Source organism: Microcebus murinus, chromosome 2 (assembly GCF_040939455.1).
Source record: "Microcebus murinus isolate Inina chromosome 2, M.murinus_Inina_mat1.0, whole genome shotgun sequence".
In the NCBI taxonomy this organism is placed as follows: domain Eukaryota; kingdom Metazoa; phylum Chordata; class Mammalia; order Primates; family Cheirogaleidae; genus Microcebus; species Microcebus murinus.
In genome coordinates, this window is record NC_134105.1 from 59995815 (window position 1) to 60009168 (window position 13354).

Sequence of the window (13354 nt, forward strand, 5' to 3'; positions counted from 1 at the left end):
GACCTTTATATATGGTATATACTGTATGTATGTACATATGTATGTATGTGTGAATGTATGTAACTTGCTTCTTTCTCTGAACATTATTGCAATCCAGAAAACTACTCTCATATCTCACACCAATTGCAAATTCAGGGGGGTCTGAAAACTACCCTTACATTTGATAATTCACTAAAATACTCACTTATCTCATTGGAAGCTGTTCTACTCACATTCATGGTTTATTATAGGGAAAGGATGCAAATTAAAATCAGTCAAGGAAAGAGATACATAGGGCAGAGTCCAAAAAACTATTAACTATGGAGCTTCCAGTCATCTTTCCCCCATAGAATCATAGATAGCACTACTTTCCCAGCAACAATATTTGACAATATGCATGAAGTATTGCCAACCTGGGAAGCTCGCCAAAGCTTTGGTGTCCAGAGTTTTTATTGAGACTCCATGGTTGACTGTGTGTGGCTGACCTCTAGCCTCCAGCTCTCCCAGGGGTAGAGTGGGTACCAGCTGGCTGAAAGCCTTTGGTATAATTCACGCTGTTAGACTGGCAAACAAAGACAGTCCTGTCAGGCATGACATCCCAAGGGACTAGAGATCAACTCTCACTAGCTGAGGGGCAAAGTCTAGACTTCTTTTTGGGTAAGATTTATCCTTCGCTACACAATTGTGTTCGAGATACTTATTCATATTGTTGCAGGTAGCTGAAGTTTGTCTCTTTTACTATTAAACACATTTGGGTGGTTTATAGGTTTTGGTTGTTAAAAACAATGCTACTATGAACATTTGGATACATGTATCCTGTTGCACACGTGCAAGAGTTATTTTGGTTTTTGTTTTGAGTTATTTTGTTTCTGGGAGAGAATTGCTGGAATACAGGTTACGCATTTCTTCAAATTTACTAAATAGCACCAAACTGTTTTCTCAAGTGGATATACCAATTTATACTTCTACCAGGACTGTATGAAATTTTATAGCCTCTCCATGCCCTCACATACAATTGTTATTGTCAGATTTTCTTATTTGTTATTTTTTGATGGGTATGTAATGACATCTCATTGTTTAAATTTTCATTTCCCTCATTATTAGTGAGTTTTAATTCCTTTTTTCTTTAAGAGAAATAAGTTTTATTATTGAATAAATATTAAACCAGAATATGATGCCCATCACAGACAATTCGCTAAAAGATAGCAAAGGCAGAAATAAATCTTACTATTTATATAGCTAAGTGGATACAACCCATTACATTCATTTTCTTTTAGGAGAAAATTGTTAATTTTCTAGTGTTTTTATGACTGGAGGTAAATTTTACAATTTGGAGTCAGGTGATAGCTGACAGATTTCCAAATGCACCCAGGGAACAATACTGTGCCTTCTGAGATACACATCTAGAAGTGAAATTTCTAGGTTGAAGCATGTGCTCACCTTCAACTCTACTGGAAACAGCAGTGTGTCTTAAAGTGGCCCTGCTGACTTACACATCCACTCACAGTGGATTCATGGTCCAGTTGCTTAACATCTATTTATATATGACCTACTTTTTATACTGTTATTGGCCACTGGGTTTTCTTGTCTAGAATTGCCTGTTTGTATCATTTGCTCATTTTTCATTTGAGTTGTTTGTTTTTTTCTTTACCAATTTGTTTATAAGTCTTTTAATATTATGGTATTATGAGCACTACATTTTTGCAGTTGTATGTATTGCAAATACATTTGCTTTGTCTTATATTTTTATTTTTATGGTATGTAATGAACTGAAATAGCAAATTGTAATACCTTGAGTTTATTAGTATTTTCCTTCATGGTTTGTGATTTTTGTGTTTTGTGTGAGAATCCCAAATACCTGTGGCCAATATATTCTAATTTTAAAAAGTTTGGTTTTTCACATTCATGTTTTTAATCACCTGGAATTTATATTTGTTTACAGTGTGAGATTGGATATATTTTTATTTTTTCCATATGGAAAAAAATCAATTATTTTAACATGATTTATTGGACAGTTGATCCTTTACCCAATGACCTGTGATGCTACATATATCCTACATTAAGTTTCTAGATATTCATGGGTCAGCTCCTGGGATTTATGTTTTATCTTTTGTCTATCTCTGGCCAATATCTTACTGTCTTACTATCTTACTTTAGTAATCAAACATTACTATAGTTTAATAATAAATATTGATATTGTATAGGACAAATCCCTCAATCTTGTTTTTCTTCTTCGAAATTTTTGTATTCATTATTGGTCTTTTGTTCTCTTCTATACAGCTAGTTTTTCTATATATATTAGTTGGCCATTTCTTTCCATTTATAGTAGAGACAGGGTCTCGATCTTGCTTAGGCTGGTTTCGAACTCTTGACTTTGAGCAATCTGCCCGCCTTGGCCTCCCAGAGTGCTAGGATTACAGGCATGAGCCACTACACCCAGCCTATATTTTATTTCTTACTTTACTGTCCTTTTATTTCTCTGTTTTGCTGTATTGGCTTGAACATCTAGTGCAATGTTGAATAGGAATGATAGGAATAGGAATAGGATAGAGGATGTTTTTATCTAGTTTTCTAATTTTAAAAGAAATGCTTCTAATGTTATATTGGTGAGTATAAAGCTTGCTCTAGATTTTGGAAGATAGTCCTTATCATGTTAAGCAATTTCTCTTCTATTCCTAGTTTGCTAAGTTTTTTTTAAAAAATGTAATGAATGGGTGTTGAATTCTAGCAAATGTTTTTTTTCTGTTAAATGTTTCAAATGCATCTATCGACAAGCACATTTGTTTTTTCTCATTTTAATTGGTAATCTGGTAAGTCATACTAGTAGACTCTGTTAAACCATCCTTGAAGTCATGGAATACATCTTTACTGATCACAATATTCTTCTGTCTATATCTATTTACTTTTTTGTGTACACAAACATACATTGTTAAATAAGATTTGCTAGTACAAGCCCTCAAATAACATGGTTTCATTCAGCATTATTTTATTATAAACTTAATGAGAAAAACAATTGATACCACTGTATGGAGTTGATACGTTCTCCCCATGTTTTTCCCGTGTGCATGGGTTTTGTCCCACACGTAAAAAATACGCATGTTAGATTCCTCCACACCCCAAAGATGTGCAAGTCAGGTTCATTGGCGTGTCTAAACTGTCCCATTGTAAGTGAGTCTGTGGGGGTGGTTGTGAGCATTCCTTGCAATGGGATGGTGTCTTATCCTGTGTTGGTTCCTGCTTTGTGCCCTGAGTTGCTGGGTTAGGCTCCAACTACCCTCAACTATGAACTGGAATAATTGAGTAAATAATTATTTTACTTGTTTTTATTAATCTTTCTAAAATATATGTATGGCTCACATTTATTTCAATGTTTAATATTAGAAGAGTTTGGGGTCTTTATTTAGAAGTTTGGTGATGTTTTTGTGACCAGAAATATGCCATAGGAACTTAACTCTTGTTTGTATCAACTAGCCTATGGTAAAATTGGCTTCATTATAAGTTGTTTTGCTTAAAGCTGCAGTTTCCAAGAACCTATCAAATATTAAGTGAGGACTTACTATATTACATTTAGGATTTTCTGTCTTTCTTTCCCTTCCTTCTTTCCTTCTTTCCTTTCTCTTTATTTCCTTTTTTCTTTTTTCGATATCTTAAGGTGAGGTTGGCAATGAAGGCATTTTAATTTCCACTCTCACAGCTCTCACCAGATGAATCTCAGATCATTTTCTCCAGCCTGGTGTTTCTCTTGGGCTCCAGACCATGTATTTTCACCTGAACATGTCTTTTGTATATGCTCAAAAATCATCTTCTACCAATGGTACTCTTTTCTCTGACTTCCTTTACCTAAAAATCACCTTTGATCTCTCCTCTTTATTATTATCTCATATCCAATTAATTTCCATGGCCTGTTAGTTCTGCCATGTGACATATTTTATTTCATCTCTGATGAAATAAAATTGATTTCCATCTTGATTTCCATTCTATTATAACCCAGGTCCTCATTACTGCTTCCCAAAATTATTGCAAGAGCTGTCTAACTAGTCTTTTCCCTTGTAGTTTGATTCCTACCCCCATTCTCCCATTTAGCATACAGACTGTGCCAGGTAAATTTTAAGAAACACATCTCTCATTATATCAGTCTCAAGGGCATGCTGTGGCTCTTTATTGTTAATATGATATTCAAGTGCTTCCTGATTTAGACTTGAAATGTCTCTCCAGCCATAGTTCCCATCAGTCCCACTCAGAACCTATCCTCTGGCTATTTTAGTTGTTCCTTAACATGTTCTAGCATTTCCAACCTGTAAACGTTTTCCGCATTGTCCTTACAATGAACAGTTCTATTACATTCCAGGTAGTGAGCCAGCTGCTTGAAGTCCATCTCTTTTAGTTATCGTCATGCTCCTTTGGTGGTAAAGATTGCTGCATTTACTGAGTGCTTACATGACCCAGCCACTGATCTAACTATTATCTCATTAAATTCTCACAACAGCACTTTAAGATAGGTGCTGTTATTGTCCTTCCTTTTTAAATGAGGAGATGAGATATAGAGAGGTAAAGCCACTTGCCCAGGCCTGTACAGCCAGGAAGTGGCGGATGCAGGATTTGAATGTGAGCAGTCAGGTTCTGGAGCTCCCATGCCTTACTACTACAGGGGAGGAAAGGAAGGATTGGAGAAGGAAAATAACTTGTCCATTGAGGTCAGGGCTTTAGGTGCATTGGTTAATGACTCTTTCTCTGATTCTTTTATTTCCTTTTCCAGACTTTCACTTCCCCAGCTCCTCCCATGTTTACTGTAAATTCTAATTCCTGCAGTAAATCCTTTAATCCCATACCACAGTGCTTTGCTTTCCTAACTAAACCCTGACACACAGTACTTTCCAGCTTACACATAACTTACATAGACATGATCTCATTTACTTCAAAGCTTTCCTGGATTCGAATTATTATTATTATTTTCTTTATGAGTCTCCATAAACAAACCCTAAGCCTCTCAAGAGTGAAAATAGTAAAAGAAGAGAGAAATGCTCTTCCTGTAGTGCTCTGCAAAGTCTTAAGTGAGGAAGGAGATACAAAATATAGGAGTCACAGTTCATGCATTTGCCAGATGAAAGTAATTCTGAACTCACAGACACTTTTTCAAGAAGGTGGAGGATTGCAAGTCTGGAGGACAGCTCCCGGAGAGTGAAAATAAATTCTACCGCTTTCCAGGAGGGTTTTATTTCCTCCATATGTTTATACATTTTTCTTTCCTTATGTTCGTGATTCATCTCTGGCTTGAGAGATGCATGGTGCTGGGGGGTTGATGGCTGGGAGGGCTGCAGGGATGGTGTGGACTGTTGCTGCAGTGATGTGATGCAATTCTTGGCATTTGCACAAAGGTGCAGAGTTCAGACAGCCACAGAGTGGTGGAAATAGCTCTGGGTGCCCTAACTTTTACTGGGAAACCACTTGGTTTTAGGTGAGGCCATGAGATCACAAAAAAGAACACTGGTAGCAAACTTGTTTAACAACTTCAGGGTAGCCTTGGCTATGAGTGAATACCTTCACTACCAACAACATGGATTTTAGCCCTTGATGCCCCTTGACTAAGAGGATGAAGCCTTCCAGGGGGCTAAATCTGCTGAGTTTTGCCTCAAACGCCACTTCCAGAATATTGCACAGGTAACAGAAAGGGAAGACAGATATCCTAAGCCATGGGTTACATTGTTTTAGGGTGCGGAAGTGATGGCAGTATGTGTAGTGGTTATGAGTGCTGACTCTGAGGTGCAGACATGGGTTTTCTTCACCAAACAAACATTAATTGAGTGCCCATTCGGTAGCAGGCTCAAGACCAAGTCAAACATTTCTATTTCAGCCCCTACACTTATCAGCCGAGTGACCTCAGGCAAGTTATTTAACCTCCTTGAGCTTAGTTTCTGAATGGAATTTTAATGTCTCCCTCATGGGGCATTTGAGATTTGAATGAAAAAAAAAAATCTTCGTGGAGCATTTAGCACGCTAACAGAGTGCCCACCATATAATAGACAATCTGCTGATTAATGGCAAAGCCAGAAATAATACCAAGAACATCTGACTTCCATTCTGATTCCCTTTTCACATTAGCTTTTTGTTTTATAAAAAACCAATCAGGTTACAATTAAAAAATCAATTATGTTACAATTAAAAATTAATTATGTTATTTAAAAAAATCATCATGCTACCAGTATGATCACTCATATGGTGCCTTCCTATTCATATAACAAAGCAGATACTTGTGTTGTAACACCTCATCTTTTTAGAGCCAGTCTTCCTGGTTCTACTTGTTACTTTCCAATCTTGGCATATCTTTCAAACTTCCTTTGCGCTCCATAAATCCTCTTTTCCCCCCTCACAACTTTCCTTCAACGGGATGCCTATTTGTTGTGTTTGCTTGATGTGGACACCAGGTGGCGCCTGGCATCAGATTTGGAAAGGCAGTTGTCAAGGGAACCGGGCTCTGTGCCAGCCTGGGAGGCAGGCTGGCTCTTCCCCTCCAGGGATGCTAATCCAGAAGGGAGAGGTTGTGTGCTGGAAGCACTAACCTTCAGGAATTCTCCTCTCCCTCTTGCATTTGGAAAGGAAAGGAATTTTTAATTTTTTAAAATAAGGTAAAGTCTAATTTTAAAGTCCACCCCTAAACAAGGCCCTATCACACGCAGCTACCAAGTAATCCCAAATGATAGCTTCCTAATGTTCATACAAGGCCTTCACTGAGAATGACATTTCCATTTTCTGTGGCAACAGGAAAAGGAAGCAGAACATAAGCTCTAATGAGAAAGGTAGTTACTCAGACGGAGGTAAAGAGACTCCAGGGGGAACTGAATTGCAGCCTTGAATGAGAAATATGACTATACCTCATAGAAGCTGTCATTGATTATAAGTCTCCCCATTGTTTTATTTCCACTAAGAAAGAAAAAAATCCTGCCAATTAAATTGAATCATTGATTGTAAGACCCAACCTGATTTCAGAGATACTAAAATGAAAAAGAAAAAAAAAACTTTGTGCTTTTGACTCAATAAAATATGGTAACCCTGAGGATAGTATTCAGAAGCAGTTGCTTCCTAGTTGGTTTAACCTGCCCTTCAATCTGTCTCTACCTGCAGCAGCTAGGAGATGGACTTGGAAATAGTCAAGGCTACCAGATTTCCAGGAAATTCGTTTTCATCTCACAAAGAGAATGCGTGAGAGAAATTGCAGACTGGTTTCTTTCACATCTCCTTGGAGGGTTAAGTGACCCCTGTAGTCAATGATGACTCACTGCAGCCACCAGACCAGGGGTTGGCCAACTACAGCCCCTGGACCAAATCTGGCCCAACACCTCTGTTTTTACACCCCAGGAGCTAAGTATGGTTTTCACAGATGAACATTTGCAATCAATTTGATCACAGGAAGCATGAACTATGATCTCAATTAAGTAAAATGTCATCCCTCCTAAAAGTATTTCTTTTGTCATTGTAGACTTATATTATTAAAATATAAAAAATATACTCGTGGATCATAAGAACACTCACCCAGCTGCAACAACAACTCAATAACCAACACCAAGAAAACACAAAAAACCTCCAAGAAATGGAACAAAGGTTCAACAAAGAGATTGACACAGTGAAGAAAACTTTAACCGAAGTCCTGGAGATGAAGAATCAACTCAGAGAACTACAAAATACTGTGGAAAGTCTCAAGAACAGGGTAGATCAAGCAGAAGAAAGAATCTCAGAACTTGAAGATAACACCTTCCAATTAAATAAATCAGTCACAGAAATACAGCAGAGAAACAAGAGAAAAGACCAAAGCCTACAAGAGCTGTGGGATTATGTGAAAAAACCTAACGTGAGGGTCATAGGTTTAGCCGAAGGGGAGGAAGACAACACTCAAGGGCTGGACAAGCTTTTTGAAGATATAATAGAGGAAAATTTCCCAGGCCTTGCTCAAAATCTCGATATACAAGTTCAAGAAGCCCAGAGGACCCCTGGGAGATTCAATGCAAACAGGAAGACGTCACGTCATGCAGTCATCAGACTGACCAAAGTATCAACTAAAGAGGCCCTTCTAAGAGCTGTAAGACAAAAGAAGCAAGTGACATACAAGGGAAAGCCAATTTGAATAACATCAGACTTCTCTAATGAGACTTTACAAGCAAGGAGAGACTGGGGCCCCATTCTCACTCTTTTGAAACAAAACAATGCCCAGCCTAGAATATTATTCCCTGCAAAACTAAGCTTCATATATGAAGGAGAAATAAAAACATTCGCAGACAAGCAAAGGCTCAGAGAATTCACCAAGACAAGACCAGCCCTACAAGAAGTACTTAAAACAGCGTTATGCACGGAACATCATAATAATAACCCACGAATATAAAAACAACCAAAACCCAAAGATATTAAAGGCCAGATATTACAATGGCTCAAGACAGAAATCATAGCAACAACATCCAACCCAACAGAATGATCAGTAATCTACCTTACCTATCAGTTCTCTCAATAAATGTGAATGGCTTAAACTCTCCACTCAAGAGACATAGGCTGGCTGAATGGATAAGAAAATACAGGCCAAGTATATGCTGTCTTCAGGAAACACATTTAACCTGCAAGGATGCACATAGACTAAAAATAAAAGGGTGGAGATCAATATTCCAAGCAAATAGAAACCAAAAGAAGGCTGGTGTGGCAGTTCTAATTTCAGACGATTTAGTTTTTAAACCAACAAAAGTAGTAAAAGACAAAGAGGGTCATTATATAATGGTGAAGGGCACAGTCCAACAAGAGGAGATAACAATTTTAAATATATATGCACCCAACTTAGGTGCACCCAGATTCATAAAGCAAACCTTACTGGAGCTAAGCAAATGGATTAATAGCAACTCCATAATCGCCGGAGATTTCAACACCCCACTGACGGCACGAGACAGATCCTCCAAACAGAAAATTAATAAAGAAATAATGGACTTAAACAAAACTCTAGAACAATTGGGTCTGACAGACATCTACAGAACATTCTACCCAAAATCCACTGAATATACGTTCTTCTCATCAGCTCATGGGACATTCTCTAAGATTGACCATATCCTAGGACACAAAGAAAATCTCAAGAAATTTAAAAAAATAGAAATCATACCATGTACTTTCTCAGATCACAGTGGAATAAAACTAGAAATCAACCCTAACAGAAACTCACATTTCTACACAAAAACGTGGAAATTAAACAACCTCCTACTAAATGATTACTTCGTAAATGAAGAAATCAAGACGGAAATAAAAAACTTCTATGAAGAAAATGACAAAGGAGAGACAAGTTATCAACTCCTCTGGGACACAGCTAAAGCAGTTCTGAGAGGAAAGTTTATCTCCATAAATGCCTATAACCAAAAGGCAAGAAGATCACAAATAGACAATCTAATGAAACGACTCAAAGAGCTGGAAAAAGAAGAGCAGACCAACCCCAAACCCAGCAGAAGAAGTGAAACCAACAAGATCAAATCAGAACTAAACGAAATTGAAAACAGGAAAGCTATTCAGGAGATTAATAAAACAAAAAGTTGGTTCTTTGAAAAAATAAACAAAATTGACACGCCATTGGCTAAGCTAATGAAAAGCAGAAAAGAGAAATCTCTAATAAGCTCCATCAGGAATGAAAAAGGAGATATCACAACTGATCCCAAAGAGATACAAGATACAATTTATGAATACTACAAAAATCTTTATGCACACAAACTGGAAAATGTGGAGGAAATGGACAAATTTCTAGAAACACACAGCCTCCCTAGGCTCAACCAGGAAGAAATAGATTCCCTGAACAGACCAATCTCAACAGCTGAAATAGAAACAGCAATTAAAAATCTCCCTAAAAAGAAAAGTCCCGGTCCAGATGGCTTCACACCTGAATTTTACCATACTTACAAAGAAGAACTAGTACCTATCTTGCAGAAACTATTCCACAACATCGAGAAGAACGGAAACCTCCCCGACACCTTTTATGAAGCGAATATTACTCTGATACCAAAACCAGGAAAGGATGCAACAAAAAAAGAAAACTACAGACCAATATCCCTAATGAATATAGATGCAAAAATTTTCAACAAAATCTTAGCTAACCGAATCCAGACACTTATCAAAAAAATAATCCACCACGACCAAGTGGGCTTCATCCCAGGGATGCAGGGATGGTTCAACATACGTAAATCTATAAATGCAATTCACCACATCAACAGAAGCAAAAACAAAGACCACATGATTCTTTCAATAGATGCAGAAAAAGCTTTTGACAAAATTCAACACCCTTTCATGATACGAACACTTAAGAAAATAGGCATAGAAGGGACATACCTAAAAATGATACAAGCCATATATGACAGACCCGTAGCCAACATCATACTGAATGGGGAAAGACTGAAATCATTCCCACTTAGAACTGGAACCAGACAAGGCTGCCCACTATCTCCACTTCTATTCAACATAGTGCTGGAAGTCTTGGCTACAGCAATCAGACAGGAAAATGGAATCAAAGGTATCCAAATAGGGGCAGAAGAGATCAAACTTTCACTGTTTGCTGATGATATGATATTGTATCTAGAAAACCCCAAGGATTCAACCAAGAAACTCCTGGAACTGATCAATGAATTTAGTAAAGTCTCAGGATACAAAATTAATACACAGAAATCAGAGGCATTCATATACGCCAACAACAATCTAATTGAGAACCAAATCAAAGACTCAATTCCCTTCACAATAGCAACAAAGAAATTAAAGTACCTAGGAATATATTTAACCAAAGAGGTAAAAGACCTCTACAGGGAGAACTATGAAACACTGAGGAAGGAAATAGCAGAGGATGTAAACAGATGGAAATCCATACCATGATCGTGGATCGGCAGACTCAATATCGTCAAAATGTCTATACTACCCAAACTGATCTACAGATTCAATGCAATACCTATTAAAATCCCATCAGCATTCTTCACAGATATAGAAAAAATAATTTTACGCTTCGTATGGAACCAAAGAAGACCCCGAATATCAAGAGCAATTCTAGGCAACAAAAACAAAATGGGAGGCATTAATATGCCAGATATTAAACTATACTACAAAGCTGTAGTAATTAAAACAATATGGTATTGGCACAAAAACAGGAATATTGACCAGTGGAACAGATGTGAGAATCCTGATATAAAACCATCCTCATATAGCCGTCTCATCTTTGACAAAGCAGACAAAAACATACGCTGGGGAAAAGAATCCCTCTTCAATAAATGGTGCTGGGAAAACTGGATAGCCACCTGTAGAAGGCTAAAACAGGACCCACACCTTTCACCTCTCACAAAAACCAACTCACGCTGGATAACAGACTTAAACCTAAGATATGAAACTATTAGAACTCTAGAGGAAAAAGTTGGAAACACTCTCCTAGACATCGGCCTGGGCAAAGAGTTTATGAAGAAGTCCCCAAAGGCAATCACAGCAGCAACAAAAATAAATAAATGGGACATGATCAAACTACAAAGCTTCTGCACAGCCAAAGAAATAGTCATGAAAGTAAACAGACAACCTACAGAATGGGAGAAAATTTTTGCATCCTATGCATCCGATAAGGGACTGATAACTAGAATATACTTAGAACTCACGAAAATCAGGAAGAAAAAATCAAATAACCCCATTAAAAAGTGGGCAAAGGACTTGAACAGAAATTTTTCTAAAGAAGACAGAAGAATGGCCAACAAACATATGAAGAAATGCTCAACATCTCTAATCATCAGGGAAATGCAAATCAAAACCACAATGAGATATCACTTAACCCCAGTGAGAATGGCCTTTATCAAAAAATCTCCAAACAATAAATGCTGGCGTGGTTGCGGAGAGAGAGGAACACTCCTACACTGCTGGTGGGACTGCAAACTAGTTCAACCTCTGTGGAAAGCAATATGGAGATACCTTAAAGCGATACAAGTGAATCTACCATTTGATCCAGCAATCCCATTGCTGGGCATCTACCCAAATGATCCAGTGACACTCTACAAAAAAGACACCTGCACTCGAATGTTTATAGCAGCACAATTCATAATTGCAAGGCTGTGGAAACAGCCCAAGTGCCCATCAATCAAAGAATGGATTAATAAAATGTGGTATATGTACACCATGGAGTACTATTCAGCTCTAAGAAACAATGGTGATATAGCACACCTTATATTTTCCTGGTTAGAGCTGGAACCCATACTACTAAGTGAAGTATCCCAAGAATGGAAAAACAAGCACCAGATATATTCTCCAGCAAACTGGTATTAACTGAGTAGCACCTAAGTGGACACATAGGTGCTACAGTAATAGGGTATTGGGCAGGTGGGAGGGGGGAGGGGGGCGGGTATATACATACATAGTGAGTGAAAAAAAAAAAAATATACTCAATTATTATAACTTATATTTTGAATTTTGCCAATAATACATCTGTAAAAATTTGTTTTCTCCCTTGTTACATAAATATCTACATAGTGTCCTCAATTTTGTTGCTTGGCCTGCAAAGCCTAAAATATTTACCCTCTAGTCCTTTACAGAAGTTTGCTGATCCCTGCCCTAGACCAAAATGGAAATTATGGATTTGTCTGCTTCAGTCATTAGCAGGAGTTCCAGGATATATGAACAGAAGTTAGGGGGAATAAATCAGCTTGTTGCAAATGGCCAGATCCAATCAATGGATACACAGTAGGAATTGGGTATAAAGTAATGAGATTTTTTTTAAAGCACAAGAATCTCCACATTATAAAATTAGCGCTATTCTACCCAAAGTATACAGCTACAGAGAGTCTATACTTATTCTACCATTCTCAGAATGGTCTTTAGAACTAGTTTATGACCATGCAATGAAAATCTATTATCTGTAGATTTTAGATTTTAGACATTTAGTTGGAATAACAACTAGCATTTCTCAAGTGTGTGCTAGGTAGAGTATTAGACATTGAAAAGGGTAAAATATGAATAATATAGCCTCATTAGAACTTTATAGTCATATTTTATTTTGACCTCAAATGATATTTACTCAAATTTCAATCACTAGATTTAACTTTAAATGACTTTGAAAGGATTTCAAAAGCAAACCCTCAAAATTTGAAGATTCACTTCAAACTAACAATATTGATATACTGCAATAACAAAAGAGAATTATAAATGAGTTTCAAAAATATCTGGTGCAGTGGCACAATTGCACAGCCTCCCAATGTGATAGGGAAGAAATACTCTCTAGAAACTCTCCAGCATACACAAGACTGATATCTTTGATAAAAAGTTCATTCTGATGTTTTATGATCACACTTCATGTACTTATATACCACACCGCAATACTACTTGGCAAGCAACCAATTCCTTGTTTTAGTTGGAA